Below are 24111 nucleotides of genomic sequence, written 5' to 3'. Positions count from 1 at the left end.
GTGTACAATATGGGGGCACCTAGATGGCTCGGTAGGCTAAACATCCAACTCTTGGTTTCAGCTCAGGTTAGGATCTCAGGGTCACGAGATCAAGCCCGGCATGGGGCTCCACACATAGTGGGGAGTATGCTGGAGGTTCTTTCTTCCTCTGTCCCTCCTCCCACTCTCTCTTTCTAAAATAAATAATGAGTCTTTAAAAAAATCTCCATGTGAGTCATTAAAGTTGCTTTTAACGCTGCATGAAAATCTAGTTCCACTTATGTCGTTATGTCTTTTCTTCCTCCAAGATACAAATTTGTCTGCATATTTTATTCAGCCATAATTTGCAATAACTTCAAGATTTTTTCCACCTATAATATTTTAAGATCAATACAATCGAACTACTCTTAATGCTGGTGTGCTCTTTCTTGACCCATACCAGACCACAGGCAGGAATGTGTAGTGGTCTGAACTGGAAGAAAATAATTGCCTTTAATTTATAGGTTCCACTGTTAGTCTTGGAAAGTCAAACTTAACTTCATTTTTTTAAACTTCAAAGTCCAAAATGGCTGGAAATAGAACTCTTTTATTTTTAAAATTTTAAAAAAAATATTGTATTTATTTATTCATCAGTCACCATGGGAAGCCTGATGTTGGACTCCATGTCACAGCCCCAAGATCATGCCTTGAGCTGGAGGCAGATGCTCAACCACTGAGCCACCCAGGTGCCCCTGAACTCTTTTATTTTATGAGTAATTTTCACAGAGTTTTTCCAGAATAGCCATAAAATAATCTTTTTTACTCCCTTTACCCTCCCTCCACAAAATGTAAAGAAACTGATGACTAAATTCATCTATAGATATTTCAGAGATTCAAGTAAACAGAGATTCAGAAGGTCAGTCCAGACTACCTCCAAGACAGGAGGTGAAAGCCCACGGAAGCCTTGGGTCTCAGCATGAGAGGTTGCTGAGCAAAATCCTACAGGAATGAGCTAAAATGAGGGCTTGCAGGGCTGGAACCAAAGCCCCTGGACTCTTGGACTCCAGAGCATCCGCAGGCTGCAATAACCCCAAAAAATAATAAGACCAGTATGAAAAGTCAACCTCGCTGCTGCAGTACAGCGACGGATGCCAGGCACTGTGTATTCACAGTGTGATTTCGCCCTGTGCACAACAGCTCTGGGAGGGTGAGGGTGTGTTTTTCAATCTCATTTTACAGATAAGGACATCAAAGCCTCCCAGAAAGCTGCAAAGTGGCAGATTTATGATCTGGACCATTTGCCTGGCTCTACATTGTGCTGCCCCAGCAAGTTTTTCTCACACACTTCGAGAAGGAGGCCAGCTAGGAATCCAGGCAGCCGGCTGAGCTGTTCAGCTATTGATGGCCAGCAAACCGAGCCCTTGGGCATAAAACTGAGACTCTTTCCAAATTCTTCTGGTGAGGGGTTCTTCATTTTAGAAATTCCTACTTTTCCATGGCACCAGAGATTATTTTCTAATTTCTCTTGCTCATAACAAAATAAATATTTTTCTGCAGTTCAATGAAAATGAGATACACAGTTGTGTTGCCCTTCTGCTAATCCTTGTGTTTTTGCTTCCTTGCACTCTGAAGGCCAGCTTTAGAATGCTCATCCTTCCCTGTCACCCGCTCTCTCCGAATTTGCTTCCTGTTTTGATTCTTTGGTCACTTTACTTCTGAACTATTACATTTGGTCTTGTTATATCTGGCCTCAGCTCTTTAATCCTGAGACTCTTTGACACTTGACTTGTGCATTTCCAGGCTCTCTGCCGCTGCGTATTTAGATTTAACAATGCCTGCTTTGGGGTGCCTGGGTGGGCTCAGACAGTTAAGCCTCCAACACTCAATTTTGGCTCAGGTCAGGATTTCAGGGTCATGAGATTGGGCTCCATGCTGGATGTGGAGCCTGCTTGAGATTCTCTCTCTCTCCCTCTCCGTCTGCCCCTCCTCCCTAAATAAATAAATAAAATCTTTTAAACAAAATAGACGTAACAGCTTGTGCTTCAGAGTGCGTTGTTCATCACTCTTCCATCTTCTCTTGAGCTTTCCTTAGCTTGAAATGCTCTTAGTATTTTCCTCAGCTAGGACAGATGTGGACTACATCATGTAAATCATCACACATTCATCAGGAGGTTTCTTCTTGCACTGGGAGGCCAAGGGCATCTTGGCTGAGAGCAGGCTTTTGAGATGACCTTCCTTTCTTTCAATGTGTAGTAGATATGATTCCAGCCTCCTACCTTCCCTTGCTGCCATCGAATCCTAGTCTAGGGCCAATCAAATACTTTGTCTTCTGTCCAGAAGCATGTGAAATTTCTCTTTATCCTTGCAACTCAGAAAACTAACCAGGAGATATCTAGGAATAGACACATATTAATTTTTCTAACCCTGCCTGGAACTCACCAAACCTTTTCAAGGTGATAACTTCAGTTTACTTAAACCAAAACTTTTGTTCTTTGTTTTGAGAAATTTCTTCTGCTTGACCATTGCCCCAGTAATGAGATTCTCAATTTCATCTTTCATCCCTTTTTATGTTTTGACTGAATAATTTAGCCTCAAAATAGTGCTTGTTTGGCCCAGAGAGTGCTTGAGGGAGTGCATATCTATTATTTGTGTGTTTCATATTAAAGTTCTCTTCTGTCTCTTCCAGTAAATGAATGCAGTCAAAGTTAACCCAATTCTAAGTGTTCCCATGGCTCTTTATTGGGTTTTGTTTTGGGGGGTTTTGTTTTGTTTTGGCTGGTGGGTTCCCTAAAATCTTTAAGATTTATTTATTTATTTATTTATTTATTTATTTATTTATTTATTTATTTATTTGACACAGAGAAAGAATGGTAGAGCACAAGCCAAGCAGGAGGAGCTGCAGACAGGAAGAAGCAGAGTCCCTGGGGATCCCCAGGTGGGGCTCAATCCCAGCATCCTAGGATCATGACATGAGCCAAAATCAAGAGTTGACTCAACCAACTGAGACACCTGGGTGCCCTGTTTTCTTTCTTTCTTTTTCAAATTCAAGTATAAGGAACATACAGTGTTATGTTAGTGTATACAAAGTATTATAGTGATTCAACAATTCTGTACATTTCGCAGGGCTCATCAAGATTAAGAGAATTTCTTTGTTTACTCTTGGCTCTCTCTTCCCCTGAGGGTTAGTCATGCTATGGAGGTTCATTAGGCAGAGGGAAAGCCACAAAGGATAAGTAGATGCAGGGGTAGAACTGTGATGAACAAGAGGACAAGCCGTGACTCCTTCCTTGGTCAAGGACCAGAGACGAGCTTCCTGCTCCCTTTCTTCTTTCCAGTAAAGGCTGGTGTTCTTCAGAGAGAGAGAGAGAAGGATGTGCTCTGTTCAACTGCCCCAGGGTATCTAGCAGTACTCCCTGGCCTACTTGGAGGCACATTGGCCAGTCTGTCCTCTTGAGTGGAGAGCTACGGATCTTTTCAAGGCAATCTCTCACTCTCAAATCCAATTCTTATCATATGATTCTTCCCCCATACTTCTCAGAAGCTGGTCTGGTTTTTAACAAGGGTGCCAAGACTATTTAATGAGAAAAGAATTGTCAACAAAAAGCACTGGACAGCTGGATAGCCATGAGCAAAGGAATGAAATTTAATGGGTACTTCATACAATATATAGAAATTAACTCAAAATGGATCAAAGACCTAAACATCAGAGCTGAAACTATAAAATTCTTAGAAGAAAACTGAGGGGTAAATCTGTAGTACCTTAGATTTGGCAATGCATTTAGATATAATGCCAAAAGCACAATCAATAAATGAAAAAAATGCAAGCATTGGATTTAATCAGAATTAAAGACTTCGATGCTTCTAGGGACATTACCAGGAAAGTGAAAAGACCACATACAGAACGGAAGAAAATATTTGGAAATAATATATCTGTTGAGAGACTTGCAGCTAGACCACATAAAGAGGTGTTAGTACTTCATAATAAACAGACAAAGAATGGAATTTTTAAATGAGTAAGTGATCTGAATGGACATTTCTCCAAAGGAGAAATGACCAATAAACCTGAAACGATGCTGGACATCATTAATCATCAGAAACATGCGAATCAAAACCACAATGAGATACCACTTCACCCTCACTAGAATGGCTAGAATAAAAAAATAATCTAATGATAAGAGCTGGTAAGGAGGTGGAGAAATCAGAACCCTCATACACTACTGGTGGGAATGTGAAACGATGTAGCCACTGGCAGTTCCTCAAATGATACAATTTAGAGTTTCCATTTGATCCAGCAATTCCAGTCCTGAGTAACAGCCTCCGTGGAAACAACCCAAGTATCCATCAACTGATGAATAGAAAAACAAAATGTGATATATCCATAGGATGGAATATTATTTGACCATACAAAGGACTAAGGTACGAATACTTGCTACAGCATGGATGACCTTAAAAATATAATGCTAAATGAAGGAACCCAGTCCAAAAGATTGCATGTTATATGATTCCACTTATATGAAATGTGCAGAATCGGCAAATCTTATAGAGACAGGAAACAGATTAGTGATGCCCAGGGCTGGTTGTAGTTGGGGGTTGGGGACAGTGGTGAGGGAGGATAGGGGACAAAAACAATAGCTAAAGGGTTAAAGTTTCTTTTGAAGTGCCGAAAATGTTCTAAAATGGACTGTGGTTGTGGTTGTACATATCTGTAACAATTGTAAAAAGCATAGAACTGTACACTAAAGGGGTAGAATATATGACATGTCAACTATCTCTCAATAAAGCTCTTATTAAAATATCCTATTATGAAAAAAATAATAATATTGCTAATGATATTATGCAAGGACAAAGATTAAAATAACACCAAGCCTGTGTAATCAATAAAAAGAAAAGCAGTGTTCTCAAGTCTTCCAAAATGGGCAAAATTACAATGTACACATTGATATACAAAGTGGTACAATTTGTTATAAACTATAAATATCATACATAAAACTAAAACTCCATGAAAATTTAAATTTGATCTAACTGTGGGGTTTCAAATCTAGCAAATAAGAACTCAGGATGCCCATTTAAATTTGATTTATGTCTAATTGCCTAAATGTATGCATACATTTAAATAAATGAAAAATATTGCATGGGAGACACCTCACTATAAAATTATTTCTTATTTACCTGAAACAAGTTACAACCACCAAAATTATATACCACTTTCTTTAATTTTATATCCCTGGTGACTCGGCTCTCCTTAATAGATCTTTGCTTTGCCAAATTTTCTTATAAAATTCCTGTCTACAGTCTATATTCCACTTACATTGTAACATACCATGTACAGTGGTGGTCACATTCAGCTCATTTTATTCTTTTGTTCATTCACATCCATCAATGAGAAGACATGGTCGGTATTAGCATTATAAGCCAGCGTGCTAAATATATACCAGCATAAAACTAAAATTCTGACCACTGTCCTCAAATTTCTTTTGTTGAAACACATATCATCTTTCATGGCATAGTTTGCTTTTATTCATATTTATATGTATACGTATGTGTATATGTATTTATATTGTATGTTTTTACGTAGGCTCCACATCCCTCATGCGGCCTGAACTTGCGACCCGGAGATCACGAGCTGCATACTCTACCGACTGAGCCAGCCAGATGCCCCCAGAGCTGGTTTTATATTCTTTCAGATTATGTTTCATCTTTTGATCAATGACCTTTAAAAACATTGTCCACTGATATAAAAGAGAATTGTCCCTTTTTATTTCCTACTTCTTTGACGATACACGGGATTCACTTATTCCCGGGCTAGAAGAATATTTCGTAATGTCCAGTAAACGAATCAAATTCTTCAAAGGATAACACTGACTTCAAAGCCAAGTTATAACAAGTGCCATAATAATGATCTACTTCCAGTTGGAATTTCTTTTCCTCTTCAAAAGTACTGTCGCCTTTTTCAGGAACAGCCTTGGGAACGAAAAGGATAAATCTATCATCGAGTCTCTCCTTAATGCACTCAAATAGTTCCTTCAAACGAGCGATGGAGCACAGTGAAAACATTGTAGCTCTTCTTTCACTTGCCATAATCCTTACTAAAGTGACTGACGGCTACGGACAAGAGGTCGGACAAGAAGTCGGCAGCTTCCACTGAGGACGCCAGTCCCGCCTTCCCGGGGCGCGGCTCCCCACAGCCTTCCTTCCAGGCAGTCAGCCCGCACCGGAAGCAGACGGCCCCCTGACCAGGCGGTCGCGAGGTCAGCAGGAGCCTGACCCCGCGTCAGTGACGTCATTTCCCCGCGTCGTCTGCGTCATTTCCCTCACGTCATCATTTCTTACCGCCGTTTTCTCGTCTCCCATCATCGCAAGAAGGTTGAGTACAGTAAGATAGAGAAAGAGGCCACGTTTACGTAAATTTTATTATAGTGTATTGCTATAATAGTTCTATTAGTAGCTACTGTTGTTGTTTTAGAAATTTAATATTTATAAGAGACCCACAGAGAGAGGCAGAGACACAGGCAGAGGGAGAAGCCGCCCGATGGGGGACTCGATCCCGGGACCCCGGGATCACGCCCTGAGCCCAAGGCAGGCGCCCAACCGCTGAGCCACCCGGGGGCCCTGGTAGTCACTGTTAATCTCTAACTGTGCCTAATTTACAAATTAAATTTTATCGTCCAGGTGGAAAAACCAAGGATTCGGTACTATTGGAGGTTTCCGACTGAAGTTCTTGCAATGTGTCTAAACCCCGTGGATGAGGGCGGGACTACTGTATAAAAAACCCAAACCAGAATTTGGGGGGCCTTTTCTTCATAATTAAAGTGTGATTGTATACTTTAAGTGATAGACTGAGAATCCCTTCAAATAGGTTTGTTAGGGAGCCTTTTTTTTTTTTTTTTTTTGAGAGAGAGAGAGAGATTTAAATAATTCTGTTTTGAGAGCTGTGTTAAAAGAAGTAAATAATGCCAACATAGTCATAGTCTCTTCAATGGCCCAGTACAAAGAGTATAATGCTGCGGAACAGCATTGGGATAACTGCTGAGGTAAGAGAACGGTTTCATAACAATATCGTGATAGTTGTCAACAGAAAGAGCATCACGTGCTATTTGAATAGCATTATGCAGAGTGTGGGCAGGACAGCCAGTGCTTTCTATGGAACCTGCCTATGCTCTGAATCAACTTTTTCTGCACCTTTGCCCACACAACTGTCTGGTGTGTGTCAAAAGCAATACAACGTATCTTACTAACTCCAGGCTTATTGGAGAGTCCATGTTAAAATCTGCTAATGTTTATGAATTAGCATCTAGAAGGGATTCTACTCACAAAGGCCTTCTAAGCAAGCCTCTTTCACAAGGAAAATATTGCACAAATAAAAGGAAAATGTTTTCTGGTTGTGGTTGTTTGCATCTGTGGCTGTGCCGCAGAAAGATGAGGCGTTTTGATCTTTGATTACCGGTAGTAATGAATGCAGTTATTACACTTTTGATTATTGCTGTAGATTTTGTCCTGGCAATTGAATATTAGCTTGCAGTTTTGAAATCAGAAAATACTTCCGATAGCAGTACATTTAAAGACTCATTCAAGCTGGATGTCTAATGATACAGATGGTAGAAGGCCATTTTACAACCTCTGCTGTGATTATTTTATCTTCATCTGAATTTCATTAAATCAAAAAAGTGTCATTTTATCATTTTCTTTGGTACTAATTGAGGTAATACATGTTTTAAGTTCAGCTGCTAGTATATGCTGCTTTATATTGGACAGTTTTTATATTGAATGAACAGTTGGGTATCATACAAAAACTTCAAAGGACTTTTAGTTTCTCATTTAATAAGTGTCTACCGTTCAGAAATTCATCATAAAACATTGTGTTTTATCCCTGGGTGGCGCAGCGGTTTGGCGTCTGCCTTTGGCCCAGGGCGCGATCCTGGAGTCCGGGGATCGAATCCCACGTCGGGCTCCCGGTGCATGGAGCCTGCTTCTCCCTCTGCCTCTGTCTCTGCCTCTCTCTCTCTCTCTCTGTATGACTATCATAAATAAATAAAAAAAAAATTTAAAAAAAAACATTGTGTTTTGGCATTTGGGGTTTCAAATATACATAAATAAGACATCACCAATTTGCTATTACCAATCACTGCAAAATTTAAAGATTGAATTTGGTAATCTTATGGCCATGTCATTGCCATCAGGTCACTCACAAATCTAAACTCATAATGACCTGTAAACAGGAGCTGAAGGGTTGCAAGCTTGCCAGCTAACAATAAATGGAACCCATTGAACTCTGATGCAGGAAGGGTAAACTTTCTGTTTGCCTACAAGGAAGATCTATACAGTGGACCTTTGAACAACATGGGTTGGAGCTGCATGTGTCCATTTACAGGCAGCTTTTTAAAGATAAATATGGTATAGTACCGTAAATGTATTATCTCTTCCTTGTGGTTTTCTTTTCTTTTCTTTTCTTTTCTTTTCTTTTCTTTTCTTTTCTTTTCTTTTCTTTTCTTTCTTTCTTTCTTTTCTTTCTTTCTTTCTTTCTTTCGTTCTTTCTTTTTCTTTCTTTCTTTCTCTTTCTTTTCTTTTCTTTTCTTTTCTTTTCTTTTCTTTTCTTTTCTTTTTTCTTTTCTTTTCTCTTTCTTCTTTTAAAGATTTTATTTTTAAGTAATCTCTACACCCAACATGGGTTTGAACTCACAGCCCTGAGATCAAGAGTCACTCTTCCAAATGAGCCAGCCAGGCATCCCCTTTATAGTTTTCTTAATATTTTTTCTCTAACTTATTTTATTGTAAGATTGAAGTATACATAACATAAAAATATGTGCTAATCAACTGTTTATGTTAACAGTAAGGCTTCTGGCCAACAGTAGCTGTTAAGTTTTTAGGGAGTCAAAGTCATACAAATTTTTAACTACAGGGTCTAAACCCTGGATTGTTCAAAGGTCAGCTGTGCTTGTAAGACCTGTTTCCCTGAGAAAGCCAGAGTTGGTCTTACATAGGGTTTTGAGAAGCTTGACATTTGGGGACTGGTGGGCTTTCAGAAGTAGGAGTATGTAGAGATGGAAGGATCTTCAGCTGCATTAGTGTGTTCCCTGGAGGAAGGCTGTTGATGGCCAGCTAACCATGACATTTAGGAGCATGGCTACTGGAGTGAGGTCCTTTTTGAATGGCTGTTGTCTAGAAGCATGAGCCGTCACAGGCTGTTGACTTCAGGGACGGGGTTCAGGATGAGTTATCACTGAATGGCTTTCAGAAGCTGGGGGCTGTTACTGATTTGCTCACTTTTAGACACTTGGAGTAATAAGGCTGTTAAATAGCTGCTTGCCAGGAGCAGGGCCACAGGAGTGAGGCTCCAGCTGTTTGGCTGGTTTTCAGGGCATGTGCACTGATATAAAGTTAACTTGAGTTAACAGTGCTTTTTTGTTCACAGGTTGGGAATTTGGTCGAAGAATAGTTTTTTCTTGAGTACGAAAAATAACTACTTTTAATTCTGAGATCCCGCTGTTGGTCTCCCTGGAGCCAAAGCTCAGGAGAGACCATAAGAAATTGTTCAGATGTTGTGGATGGTTTTCAGCTGGTATTGCCATGTAAGTGGTGTAAGCACCAATTACTGTGGCAGAAAAATAGCTCTAACTGCTGAATTTTGTAATTTCTTTTTTTTTTTAAGATTTTATTTATTCATGAGAGACACACAGAGGTAAAGACACAAGCAAAGGGAAAAGACACAAGCGGGACTCAATTCCAGGACCCTGAGATCATGACTTGAGCCAAAGGCAGACGCTCAACTACTGAGCCACACAGGCATCCCTGAATTTTGTAATTTTTTTTTTAAAGCTGAATATAGGGCACTTAAAGTGTCATGACAAAGTCAATATAGGACACAAGACAACATAATTAAGTACAGGCCATGTTTTGTATGTACAGGATAAGCGGCAACCACACCTAAATATAATATTCTAGCTGTAACAAACATTAAACATTTTACATAACAGTAAGAAGACTTGCTTTCAAAAATTTAAAAAAAGAATTAAAAATGTCAAATGGCCTGGGTTTCTTTAAAAACATAAATTATATTGAAAATATGCCTTTTTTCTCTATCTCATTTAATCTCCCCAAACTATACAGAGATAATTAAGATCTATTTTGTAAAAGAGGAGGTATTAGGTTTCTTTTTGTTGATGATGGAAATAGTTTCCCACTGAAAGATTCTTAAAATAAGGTCTGACTTTGCCATTAACCCCTTTGCTTCTGCTTAACTCTTTGCTTTACTAAAAACTGTGACTCTACCCTCTCTATTAGATCAATAAATACCACCAGGAGTGTGATTAACAGGTAGTGTTGCCTTTTTAAAACAGTAAGTTGAGAATTTCATATTTCTGTAGAATTTTCTTAAAATTCTATTTAAAATCTTTTTAAAAGAATTTATTTATTTATTTGAGAGAGAGATAGAGATAGAGAATGCAAGCTGGGGGTGGGGCAGAGGGAGAGGGAGAAAAAGGAAGCCTGACTCTAGGCTGGATCCCAGGTTCCTGAGATCATGACCTGAGCCAAAGCAAATACTTAACCAATTGAACCACCCAGGCACTCCAAGCAAAAGCATTTTTAAATGGGCTTCAATAAATCTCTCAAAGATCAAATCATGAAAATACTGATATAAATATGCTTGCTTCATTTTATGCTATATATAAATATTCTAGAATAATAGTTGTGGTCTAATTGAAATCTATTGTGAGACCTAACTATAGTTCCAGGAACCTGCAAGCCCATTCAGCCAGTGCTATAGAGCAGAAAGGATCCTTTTTTTTTTCTTTTAAGATTTTATTTATTCATGAGAGACACACAGAGGGAGGCAGAGACATAGGCAGAGGGAGAAGTAGGCTCCCTGTGGGGAGCCTGATGCAGAACTCAATCTCAGGACCCCGGGATCACGACCTGAGCCAAAGGGAGATGCTCAACCACTGAGCCACCCAGGTGTCTGGGAGATCCTAGTTATTAATTAGGGAATCCTGTGCAGAACAGCTGGGCAGATTGGCCCATCTCCTTTCTCCCACTCACACAAAGCAGTGGCAGCAGCTCTTGACCTCCATGATGGACTCTCAGTCTGAAACATCAGAGCAGTACCCCCCACAGCTGCTGACTCATGAGAGAGAGAAAGGACTCTCACACAGAAGACACCGGTTGGGACACCTCCTTCAGCCACATTTCCTGCCCCACCCCTACAAACCCTGAAGGCAAGATGTAGGGAACAGAAGCCAAATCCACAGACGTGTATACACAGAACCGTAACATAGATACAAAGATAAGCCACATAACCAAGATTCATCATTTGAGTAATACTGGGAAAGAAAGCATCAACCCCAACAAAAAAATCAACAGTTGAAGAAAAGATTCCAAGGTAGTTCTAATGAATATCTTTGTATAATTAAAGAGGAACATAGATATATATTCATATATAACAAGATGTGCGATTATGAATAGGAACAATTCTTAGAGATAATCATAGAAAACATAAAAACTCAGTAAATAAGTTCTATAGAAGAATGGACAAAATTGAAGATTAAATGTTGATAAGAAGATCTAGATGAAGAATTTGCTCATAACCTAGCATAGTATGGAAGTTCTGATGTCTGCCTCAGGGGAGGGAAGGTGGGAGGGAAGGTAGGGAGGAGGTGCCAGAGGGAGGAAGGCTCCAGAAAAGTCTTTGAAGAAAGATTTAAGTAAAGAATGGATAAAAATAATTAAATAAGCCTTTAGTAGATACTAGCAAGTATTAACACATTTTATGTATTTATTCACAGACCTTAGTGTAACACAACCTATTATCCTTCTCAGGTAAATAGACAAGTCAAATGACCAGACTTATGAAGGAGTAACAGATAAAACGAAGCATTTTGGAGAGGTATGAGCAGATTCTGTCAAATTGTGCCTCTATGACCTATTGAGAGGCACTGAAGTCTAAGTACATGTGGGGAATGAAGGCTTTATTTGAACAGGGAAAATGCACAGGTCAGATGAGATGAGACAAGGGGTATGTGTTGTGCAAGAACAGATCCTAAACCTTGAGTGTTCACAGATAAAACGGTTATTTCCTAAATTTTGCCCCTTTGTGTTGATCTCATTCTGTACTTCTGTTTGATGAGTTCTAGCATATTCTTCTTTCTTTTTTTTCAAGAGGATTTTATTCTTTTTATTTTAAAGATTTATTTATTTAAGAGAAAGAGGGAGAGAGAGAACAAAGGGAGTGGCCAAGGAAGAGGGAGAAGCAGACTCCCTACTGATTGATTCTCTTGCCCACCTTCATGATGGGAGCATTACATTCCATTATTATAGCCTAATAGACCTTCCCTCTACTGTTGTGTCCTCTGCTCTTCTACACTGTCACCCTTCTTACCAATGACTCAATTATATTCAAGTATATTAAAACTTCCAAATATCTGATTAGGTAAAACCATCAGGAAAATACTTTTTAAAAAAGATTTTTAAAATTTATTTTATTTTATTGGAGTTCGATTTGCCAACGTATAGTATAATACCCAGTGCTTATCCTGTCAAGTGCCCCCCTCAGTGTCTGTCACCCAATCACCCCATCCCCCCGCCCACCTCCCCTTCCACTACCCCTTGTTCGTTTCCCAGAGTTAGGAGTCTCTCATGTTTTGTCACCCTCTCAAATTTTTCCCACTCATTTTTTTTATTTTAGAAAGAGAGAGAGAGTATAAGTGGGAAGGGCAGAGGGAGAGAGAGAGAGAATTCCAAGCAGGTTCCATGCTCAGCCCAGAGCCCCACACAGGACTCGATCTCAGGACCCTGAGATCATGACCTGAGCCAAAATCAAGAGTCTGACACTTAGCCACTCAGGTGCCCCAGGAAAATGCAGGGTTTTTTTAAAAAGATTTTATTTATTTATTCATGAGAGACAGAGAGAGAGAGAGGCAGAGACACAGGCAGAGGGAGAAACAGGCTCCGCGCAGGGAGCCTGACGTGGGACTTGATCCTGGGTCCCCAGGACCAGGCCCTGGGCCGAAGGTGGCGCTAAACTGCTGAGCCACCCGGGCTGCCCGAAAATGCAGTTTTTATATGCATCTTAATACTTTGAATTTAGTTCAGTATAGGTATAGGAGTTTACCATTATGTGCTTTACCATTTATAAACCTTAATTTATAAACAATGAAGAAAATAAATGATCAGAAATACTGCAATCCTTATACATAATGTAACTCATCACCTATCAATGACAATATTTGTAAGTTAACAGATATAATCTTCACATTACTGGTGATACATTCACATTTATTGGATAAAGTGGACAGATTAAAACCGGACTCAGCTGTTTTTTAGGAGAAAATAGCTAAAGCTTTGTTTTGTTGTGCTTTTTAATAAGTAAGCAAATACGTAAGCAAATAAAAGCAAAACAAAGAAAAAAATTGAAGAAGAATCCAATTTTGAAAAATCTGATAAGGAGAAAACATAGAAATAAAGTATGGGACTTTACATATGAAGGATATTTTTCTGTTTTGAGGATATTATATAGAATTTTATGACATTGTAATTTTAAATCCAGTGTTTCTTTAAAGAAAATAGTAAAATGGTAGAAAAATAGAACATCTGAGTGGGAGAAATAGAAGAAACATTTCTAGAGCCAAACATTTATCCATGAAAGTGTCACCATGCTACATTATTCTGTGGACAGATTATCCCAAATCTTCAAGGAACAGATAATTCGGGCCAGAGAAAGTGATCCAGACATATACAAAGATGAAAAGTTCCCTGTTTCATTCTTTAAAGCTGGAATAGCATTACCAACAATAAATAACAAACAAACAAAACTATACCCAACTTCAGCTGGGTATCCAGCTGTAAAAAGCACAAATGAAGTATTAGCAAATAACATGCATCAGTGTATTAGCAAATAGAGTTTATCTTAGGAATGCAAGGATGACTCCATATTAAAAGATACATTAATGTTATTTACAACAGTAACAGATCCTAGAGAATGCATTTTATGATCTTGAGGTGAGAAAAATATCACTTGACTAAGACTCAAGAAAGCCATTTTGGCAATGCATGGAGTAAAAGGTATTCTCTCATCCTTTCAAATGGATTTGGTTTGTTGTTGTTATTTCTAAAGATTTTATTTATTTATTTGACAGAGAGAGAGAGAAAGAGAGAGAGAGAAGCACAAGCGTGGGGAGTGGTGCTGCAAAGGGAGAGGGAGAAGCAGACTCCCTGCTGAGCAGGGAGCCTAATGCAGGGACTCCATCCCAGGACCCCAGAATCATGACTGGAGTGAAGGCAGATGCTTAACTGACTGAGCCACTCAAGGCCCCTTCTTTTTCTCTCTCTCTCTCTTTTTTTTTTTTCTTGTTTTTGGGTCAATTTGTCTGAATCTATTAACACATTATATGTGCATACTTTTTGAATCACCGACTGTACTTCTAGGAATCTATCCTAAAGAAATACTCATCGAGGGGAGGGGTTGAGGGGATGGGGTAACTGGGAGAAGGACATTAAGGAGGGCACAAGATGAAATGAGCATTGGGTGTTATATAGGACTCATGAATCGCTGAACTCTACCTTTTTTTTTTTTTAAAGATTTATTTATTTATGATAGACATAGAGAGAGAGAGAGAGAGAGGCAGAGACACAGGAGGAGGGAGAAGCAGGCTCCATGCCAGGAGCCTGACGTGGGACTCGATCCCGGGAGTACAGGATCGCGCCCTGGGTCAAAGGCAGGCGCCAAGCCGCTGAGCCACCCAGAGATCCCCCTGAACTCTACCTTTGAAACTAATGATACACTAATCTTAAAAAGAAAAGAAATTCTAGGGATCCCTGGGTGGTGCAGCGGTTTGGCGCCTGCCTTTGGCCCAGGGCACGATCCTGGAGACTGGGGATCGAATCCCACGTCGGGCTCCCGGTGCATGGAGCCAGCTTCTCTCTCTGCCTGTGTCTCTGCCTCTCTCTCTCTCTCTCTGTGACTATCATAAATAAATAAAAATTAAAAAAAAGAAATTCTAATTACACAAATTCTCAAAGGTGTATAGTTCAATGAGGTAATAGTTTGAAAACTTGGGCACTTTGATTCAGTTTTTGCAATATCCATTCCGTCTCTCTATTATTGAAAGCTGCAGAGCAATTTGGGGAACTGACTCAGGGTCACATAGGATGCCTGAATGGTCTAAGAGCAATCCCGACCCCACTGAAATTGATGGGTTCAGAAATGGGCAGGTGGCCCAAATTTAGTCAATCAGATGTGAGGTATCTTTAGTGAAGATTTCTGGGAAAGTTCTTTTTCATTCTGGAGAACTGAGGGCAGCAAATCTCTTTCTCCATTTGACTGTGCAAATAAGAAAGCATGTAGCTCTGTCAGTTATTTCATATGTGCAGAGGTAAGCCAGCCTTGGTATGAAATCGATGCTGAGAATGGAAGGGCAGAGAAATGGAAAGGGCTGGCTTTATGATGGCTTTGTTGAGCCAATACATCAATACATCGGCAAGAAAGCCTGCTTTGTCTCTCAAATTGTGGTTCTGTGAGCTAAAAATGTCTTTATTGTTAAAGCGGTTTGAGTCAGAGTTTCTGTCACTTTCAGCTGAAGGTATCCTTATTGATGTAGTGTACACTGAAGCACTGTTAGGAATAGAGGTAACAGCCAACCAACCTAAATGCTTCTAAGCAGAGGAGTGCTTAAATAAATTCTGGTATATTCCTTATGGTGGAATATTAAGCAGTCACTAAAATAAGGTAGATCTCTGTGTATGGATTTGCAAAAGTCTTCAAGACCTTAATAAGTGATTGAAACAAATCTTGAAACAATACATCTATGTAATCCCATTGATATTTTATAAAATATATATGTGGCCGCCTGAGTGGCTCAAAGGCAGTTAAGTGTCTGCCTTTCGCTCAGGTCAGGATCTGAGGGTCCTGGGATTGAGCCCCACATTGGGCTCCCTGCTCAGCGGGAAGTCTGCTTCTCCCTCTCCCTTTGCAGCTCCCCCCTACTTGTGCTCTCTCGGTCTCTCTCTAATAAATAAATAAAATCTTTAAAAACATAAAAAAATTATATATATGTAAACATTTGTTTTCAAATGCCTACAAATAGAACTGTTAGGACACATAGCTCTGGAGAAGAAAGTGGGAGTATGGGTATAGAAATGCAAGATCCCACTTTTATGTTTTATTTTTCATCATTATGTGTTTTTAAATATTTTACAATGTGATTGAAGCCATACATTAATCTTGTGTTTAAGAAAATGTACAATTCAGGAGTGCCTGGATGGCTCAGTCGGTTAAGCATTTGACTCTTGATTTCAGCTCAGGTCATGATCTCAGGGTCATGAGATCAGCCCTGGGTGGGGCTCTGCACTGGGTGTGGAGACTGCCTGGGATTCTCTCCTTCTCCCTCTGCCCCCTTTCAAAAGAAAATGTACAGTTCATTATACTACACCAAACTGCGTGATTCTTCTAGCAATTCTACATCTTTCATAACTTTCAATAAGACCTCATAAGTTTGTAAAAACATTAATTTTTTCCCCTTTTTTAAAATAAATGATGACAGAGAACACTGGTGATATTCAGCACATTTGACAATCACTGACACTTATCTCCAGGAAAGATTCCATGCTGGAATTTAAATAAAAGCTTTTAAAAAAATAAAACTCCATGCTTTCTAGAAGTACAAGTGTATAACTACAGGATCTATCTTTTATCTATCTATCTATCATTGGCTTTGATCCTAATGTATAATGCTGTAGGCTAGGGAAGACATGGCTTTTCACATCTATGGGCTGTTTCACTGGTTCATAGTGTAAATAAAACCAGAAAACACTATGAACCAAAATTATCATATAAAATGTTCCAGGGCAAGTTGGAAGTGTCTAGCTAATTTTAGGAATAAATGATTTCCAACTTTCTCTGACACTAGTGAGTGTTTTTGCTAATCTCATAGCTAATTAAGAACTAGCATTGAGGCCACAGCAAATGTGACTTTTTTGGGTCCCATTTCAGGGTACCATGGCACTAACTGCATCCCTTAGGATGTCATAGTTGCTTTGCTAGTTGTAATAGTTTACTTTGCTTGTAATACATCTTACATAAATAAATTCAGCAATAAATCTCATACATACAATATGGAATCTCCTATTGATTCTATTCTCTGGAGGAAACCCAACTAATACACATGTCCATGATGTGATGGGCCCTTTTATTCAACGTTAAGCAAAACAAAGGTAGATTTACAGTTTAGTATTGGGAGAAATGGTAAATAGGTAAGCAGTATGTATTTTCAAGTGGCATGTACTGAGAAGAAAAACGAACAGGTTATTGAGTGGAAATTATAGGAGGGACCTAATTTAAACCAGGTGGTGAGGGATAGCCCCTCTAGGGAAGTGATGTATAAGATGAAGCATGAAATGGCATCGGCATTTAAAAATGCAGACATGGGGCAGCCCCGGTGGTGCAGCGGTTTAGCGCCGCCTGCAGCCCAGGGCATGATCCTGGAGACCCTGGATCGAGTCCCACGTCGGGCTCCCTGCATGGAGACTGCTTCTCCCTCTGCCTGTGTCTCTGCCTCTCTCTCTCTCTGCCTCTATGAGTAAATAAATTAAATTTTTAAAAATGCAGACATGGGGATCCCTGGGTGGCTCAGCGGTTGAGCGTCTGCCTTTGGCCCAGGGTGTGATCCTGGAGTCCCAGGATCGAGTCCCACATCGGGCTCCTTGCATGGAGCCTGCTTCTCCCTCTGCCTGTGTCTCTGCCTCTATCTCTCTCTGTGTGTCTCTAATGAATAAGTAAATAAATAATCTTTTTAAAAAATAAGAAAAATGCAGACAGTCCTTGGCAGAAAGAATAGTACATGCAAAGGCCCTGGGAACAGATGAGTGTTTGGCCTCTTCCTGGAATTACCAGAAGACAGGAAAGTAATCAGTATTCTGATATCTCCCCTGGAATTCTGATACTATACCTATCATTCATTCGTTTGACATATTTGCATGTGTTTGTGTAACTGGATTTTTTTGTTTCTCTCCTCACCACTAAATAAAAGTTCCATAAAGGCAGGGATTTTGTCTGTTTCCCAGCTGTGTCTTCAACTATGTTGAAAATTTCCTGGTACTTAGCAGGTATTCATAAATATTGAATGAATGAATGAATGAATGAATGAATGGTTAGTACAGTTAGAACTATTGCAGGAGTTCAGACTTGGTTAAAGTGGAGGTGATGAGGATGGAAAAGAGTCAATGGGTTTGAGGCAACTTTTGGAGTTTGTCAATAGCACTGAATGACAGGTGGGAAATATGGTATAAAGAAACAGAAGAAGTCCAGTGGTTCACAGATTTCCAGCCTAAACAACCAGGTGGATGGTGATACCAGCGGCAGAAATGGGAGAGCCTACAGGGAAAATATGTTGGTATTTCCAAAACCTGGCCTGAATGCTTTATGATTATTTGATAAGTGAATGGATGAAATGGTGAATTTAATTTCCATCACTGTATTGAGCAAAAGGCAGTTGCCTTAATGTTCACTGATTTTCAAGTCCTTATTTTATGTTTACTTTTTCTTAGTGTGTTTTTTTCTCATAAGTATTCATCTTTAGCTCCCTCTAGAAAAAAAGATTGTTTTTGGTTCTTTCATATTATAAAGTAAATATCTTAGTAGTATGGAGAACTGTGTTTGGATGAGTTTAAGGGATTTTTAGCTACAGTGAAATCTAAGGAACAGGAAAATCCCACATGCCACCTGCTACCAAAAATACTTGTTGTCTGTGCAATAAGCACAGAATGTTATTTGACTATATCATACTTATTCTCCCATGGATGTGCAGTGAAGTTTTCCAGAGGTCAAATGATGAGTAGTATCACAACAACTGAATGCAGCAGATAGGAGGATCCAGCTTTCTCCTGTCAAGCTAGATATTAAAGAGATTTTCAAAATATAAAACAATGCCACTCTCCTCATTATGTAATTTTTGTTTTGAAAAACACAGTTTTCATAAAAATTTTATGTTAACACATAATGCATTTTCTATTGTTACTTTAAAATAAATTCATAAATGTCTTTTTAAAATATTTTAATTTCAAATACAGCAAATGTCAATAAATATAATTCACATACACAAAGGCTGTTTGGGTGTTCAGTTTTTTTAAAGAACAGGGGAGGTGCAGAGGGAGAGGAAGTGAGAGTCTTAAGCAGGCTCTACACTCAGCACAGAGTCCCACCCAGGGCTTCATCTCATGACTCTGAGGTCCTGACCTGACCTGAAATCAAGAGTTGGATGCTTAACTGACTGAGCCACTGAGGCACTTCATGTGTTCAATAATTTTTAAGACAGTTTTCTTGAGCCAAAAAGTTTAAGAACTATTGTCCCAGATTTATTTTTCCTTGATAAAAAATCTTAGGGGATTGTGATGGTTCCTGATCTGCTGTGCATTCCGGATCCCTGTGATTTATAACCAACCAAGCTTGACCAGGTGGAAAAATATACTGTTGAGACTTTGGTGAAGCCCTTTGTCTATTCACAAGTAAACAGTGATGGTTTCCATGAAGATTAAGTAAAAAACTGGAAAAACAAGCTCTCAGAATTCCATTCAAGTAGCCGAGTCTAGTCAACACTGAAAAAGGAACAGATGGGGCATTATCAAAACAAAGATGTTTTAGGCATGCATAATATGACACAGTAAAAACAGCATTGTCTTGAAGCGAGCATTCTTGGAGATAAGATTTCTATTTCCTGCTTTCTGTTTCTTCCTGGGAAAAATCAAACCTCTGGACTGTAAGTTTCTCATCTGAGATTTATATTGGAATCTAACATTCATTCATTCATGCATGCATGCATATATTTATTCCTTTTTTCTTTTTTTATTCAACAAATATTTCCATATCTCCTTGAGTCAAGACACATTAAGTACTGGAGATTATGGAGGTAAATAATTTAATGTCTGACACTGAGGTTTTCACAAGCTACAAGGAAGATAAATGTATTTAAATTATTTAAGTTACTCTGACTTAAATCAGCTCCCCATGTCCACAACTGTTTATCTCTTCACTAAGTATTTCTTCATAGCCCTTATCATCACATGATATATTATATGTTTCTGTATTTATTTGGGGGGGGGGATACTTATTATCTTCCTCCTCAATAAACTATTAGTTTTAGGAAGACAGGGACTCTGTCTTGTTGACCAGTCTTCTTCCTGGCACATGGGTGACATCCAGTAACTACTTGTTGAATGAATGAAAGAAAAAAGGTAAAAAAGATGGTACAGGGGAAAGAAAGAGAAAGAAGGAGAATGCATAGGAAAAGAGATCGATATACTTTAAAAAATATTTATTTATTTATTCATGAATGACGCAGAGAGGCAGGGACATAGGCAGATGGAGAAGCAGGCTCTATGCAGGGCGCCTGATGCAGGACTCTATCCTAGGACCCCGGGATCACCACCTGAGCTGAAGGCAGGCGCTAAACCGCTGAGCCATATAGGTGCCCTCAAATCAATATACTTTTGAGAAAAGAAGAGTGAGTTGATATTATTTGAAGTTTTAGAGAGACAGAAATCTAGTGTTCCAGGCAGAGGGAAGAGCAGGTACAAAGGTATAAAATATGGAATAACATCTACATGTAAGTTGTTCAATAAAGACAGCCGGAGTTTGTGATCCGTAGGGCAGGGAGAGGTGTGTAGAAGAGATGGGAAGCTCTAACATTCTATGAATCTATTAAGAAATGAGTGGCTTTGTGCCACCCTTCTACATGACTACCAACACAGGGTGGGCTTGTCTGTGAACGGGATTGATAGATATAGTTTTTGTGTGGGAAGGTTGTTAGCCATAAAAGGAAGAAACTATTGTTTCCCTTCTCCACACACTCAATACTTCACTTCTAGTCACTGACTGTATAGTTTTTTCTCACACTGACCAGTTCTCCAACAGATGTTGTTATCCTATAAATTTAACCCCATTCTGGAATGGGGTTACTACATGGAATTACTGTCAGATCCCACAAATAAAGGGATCAGCCCCACAAGACTATCCCTTCACTCCAGACTCCAACTGCAAAGCTTGGTTGTCACCTGTGCTTTGGATTGACTGGCTATAAATTAGAGGTTCCCACAACATCCTCCTCAGGTTTGATAATTTGCTAGAATGGCTCACGGAACTGAGGAAAACAGTTTCACTTATGAGGTTGCTGGTTTACTGTGAAAGGAACCGCTGAGTATAAGAGATACATGCATAGGGCAAGATATCTGGGAAGGAGGCAGAGTTTCCATGTCCTTTTCATTCATACCACGCTCCCAGCACTTCCACGTCTTCACCAACCCAGAAGCGCTCTGAACTCCAAGTTTCATACTTTTGAGGATTTTTATGGTGGCTTCCCTATTTAAGTATGATTGATTAAATCATTAGCCATTGGTGACTAACTCAGCCTCCAGCCCCTCCCCCTCCCTAGTGGTTGGAGGGCAGGCTGAAAGTTCAAACTCTCTATTCACAAGGTTGATTTCCCTGGCAATCAGCCCCCATTCTTGTTATCTAAAGGCTTTCCAAAATTGACGTAAGTCAGTAACGTAAACTGAGACGTGGTTGATAGGGGATCCTCGTGAAAAACAAGACACTCCTTTTTACCTTTATGTTCTGGAGCTGTTTCAGTAACTAGTACAAAAGAACAAAAGGTACTCCCTTTTCTCTGATTACCTAGGAAACTACAAGCAGTTTAGAAGCTGTGTGTAGGAGAGGAAGACCAAATTTCTATTTTTCAGAAATCACAGTATCACAGCCATCATCTAACAGTGTTGATAACACTATTATTATGATTATGGCTAATGTGTACTGGGTTCTTACTAGGGAAAAGCACTTGACGTACATTATCTCATCTTCAAACAACTCGTGAGTTAGAGACTATTATGAATTTCCGTTTTATAGATAAGGACATTAATGCAGAGAGGGTCTATGGGACCTTCTCAGAGTGAGTTTGACACTTTGACAGCTGAACTATGACAGCCGGCTAATGTCTATGAAGGCTCTCAGTGATCTTTACCTCCAGCCATTCCCACCCTTCTTTACTCCCATATTAAAATCAGAGCTGATTTGATTAAAATAAATAGAACATGGTACAAGTGATGGTGTATGACTTCAGAGGCTGAGCTTAAGGAGTTTGTCACCATCATATTGAACGCAATCTGAGAAGTGTTGAAAGCAAAGAATTTTGTATTATTTGTTATGACAAATAAGGAGACAGGGAGATAGCTCTCAAAACAGTGTCCCCATGAAGTAGTACAGGAAGACATATTCAATGTATTAGCTGTGGGGGCAGGGAGCTTGCACAGGCTCTTTGGTTCAATTGTGCATGCTTAGCATATCAACATGCTAGCACACACATCAGGAAAACTCTGCCTATAATACTAAGGTGGAGATCTTAGCATTATAATGAGCTAAAAGTAACTTCAGGACAACTCTGGGGGGCTTCTACACATCCTTTGCTCTAGTCCAGCTCACACTGGTTCACATGAAAGGTTATCAGGTGAAATACCTAGCTGGGTGTCTCATTGACTGGAACTGTTGGTTCTGCAAAACAAAATAGATTCCTTCCCTGCTTTAGTCCCTTGCTTCCTCCTTTCTGCTGATAGCTCTCAACCTTCTTATTTGAGTAACTTCCCATTGCATTCTAGTTAACAACTGTAGCTTCAACCTTGATCTTCTACTCACTTGATGAAACCAGCTGCTATTCTGTGAAGACACTCAAGCATTTCTGTGAAGAAGAACTGAATCTCCCATGAAAAGCCAGCATCAACCAAATTAGTCACCTTAGAAGTGGATTTGCAGCCCTTGGTCAAGCCTTCAGATGACATCAGCCCCAGTGGACATCCAACAGCAACTTCATGAGAGACCCCAAACCAGAACTGCCCAGCCAAGCCACACCTAAATTCCTGACCATAGAAATACATGAGATAATAAATGATTATGGTCGTGTTAATCTACTAAATTTTAAAATAATTTATTATGTAGAAATAGATCATTTATACAATTGGGATCAGAATGCAGATTTGTCTGACTTAAAAAACAGTTCTCTTTTTTTTTCTCCCTTGCTACTTTTACTAAAAAATAGCTTGTATTACTGAGCATGACTCAAACAGTTGCCCCAGGAGTAAGGTATGGAATCCAGGAGAGTATTTGACTCGAAAATTCTCAGTATGCCCCAGTTAGAAAGCAACTTCCAATAAAAGGCTGTTTTTCTAATTTCTAATTGGGATTACTTTTTTAAAGTTTCAAGGGGCCATCTTGAGTATATAAACTTTTACTGAAGTAGATGATAATTTTAAGTGTTCACTTAAACAATTTCACTTATTAAATCTGCTGTACATATTTTAAGTTGATACTATGTAAAATAATTCACTGACTTAGAAATGTTATTTAACAAATCAATAAACCATTTTATTGACATTCTCCATATGCATCCTTTACATTCTTGCTACTAATATCCATGGATCAACAGCATGGGCATGCTCTGAGAGCTTGTTATAAATGCAGAATCTCAAGCTCTGTCCCAGACTGCCTTGAATCACAATGCATTTTTTTTAAAAAGAGAAATATATTTATTTTAGAGAGAGAGTAAGCAAGGGATAGGTAGGGGCAAAGGGAGAGGGAGAGAGAGGATCTCAAGCAGACTCCATCCTGAGTGCAGAACCCAATACAGGGCTTGATCTCAGGACCACAAACACATATTCATTTAATAGCAGGCCAGTATTGTTTTGCATTCCTTCAGTAGGGATACTTCTCTGATTGTCAAAATTTAACTACTTACTATACTTCTTTGAAAAGTAATTTTAAAAGACTTGTTTATGAGAATGTTTAATTTAGTCCTGTGGTCATAGCCAGGAATAATGACTAAATCTATGTTAATTTATTTTCTTCCTCTATTTTTTAAGCGAGTGCATCAGGTGACCTCTCTAGGCATCAATATTAGTATTGATGGAACACTTACCAAATAATACTTTATTTTCCAAAATGAAACAACTGAGATAAGACCTTAAAATAGAAAAACTTTGTGAAATTTCCAATTTAAGGCAGTTTCCTCTTTTCTGATAATCCTTAACTTCTATTTAGGCATTGATAAGCATCAGGATAAATCTGTGCATCTGGTATTCTGAATCTACGTACAGTTAACTGTACAGAGTTTGGCCTGAGCAAGGGCTTCT

The 24111-nt window shown here is 39.2% G+C and overlaps 1 long non-coding RNA gene across 2 annotated transcripts; it reads left to right on the top strand.

Moving 5' to 3' along the window:
* The first annotated feature begins 2820 nt into the window (after nt 1–2820).
* Nucleotides 2821–23303, top strand: LOC140641173 (uncharacterized). Of its 2 annotated transcripts, XR_012037689.1 has the most exons (4): nt 2821–4374; nt 5534–6989; nt 11770–11836; nt 22585–23303. It is a non-coding gene; the product is annotated as an uncharacterized lncRNA (long non-coding RNA). The 2 variants fall into 2 exon arrangements; XR_012037690.1 differs by lacking the exon at nt 11770–11836 and having other exon boundaries at nt 2822–4374.
* The last annotated feature ends 808 nt before the right edge of the window (nt 23304–24111 follow it).

The sequence above is a fragment of the Canis lupus genome, chromosome 10, assembly GCF_048164855.1.
Source record: "Canis lupus baileyi chromosome 10, mCanLup2.hap1, whole genome shotgun sequence".
NCBI lineage: Eukaryota > Metazoa > Chordata > Mammalia > Carnivora > Canidae > Canis > Canis lupus.
This window is presented reverse-complemented; position numbering and strand designations above follow the sequence as displayed.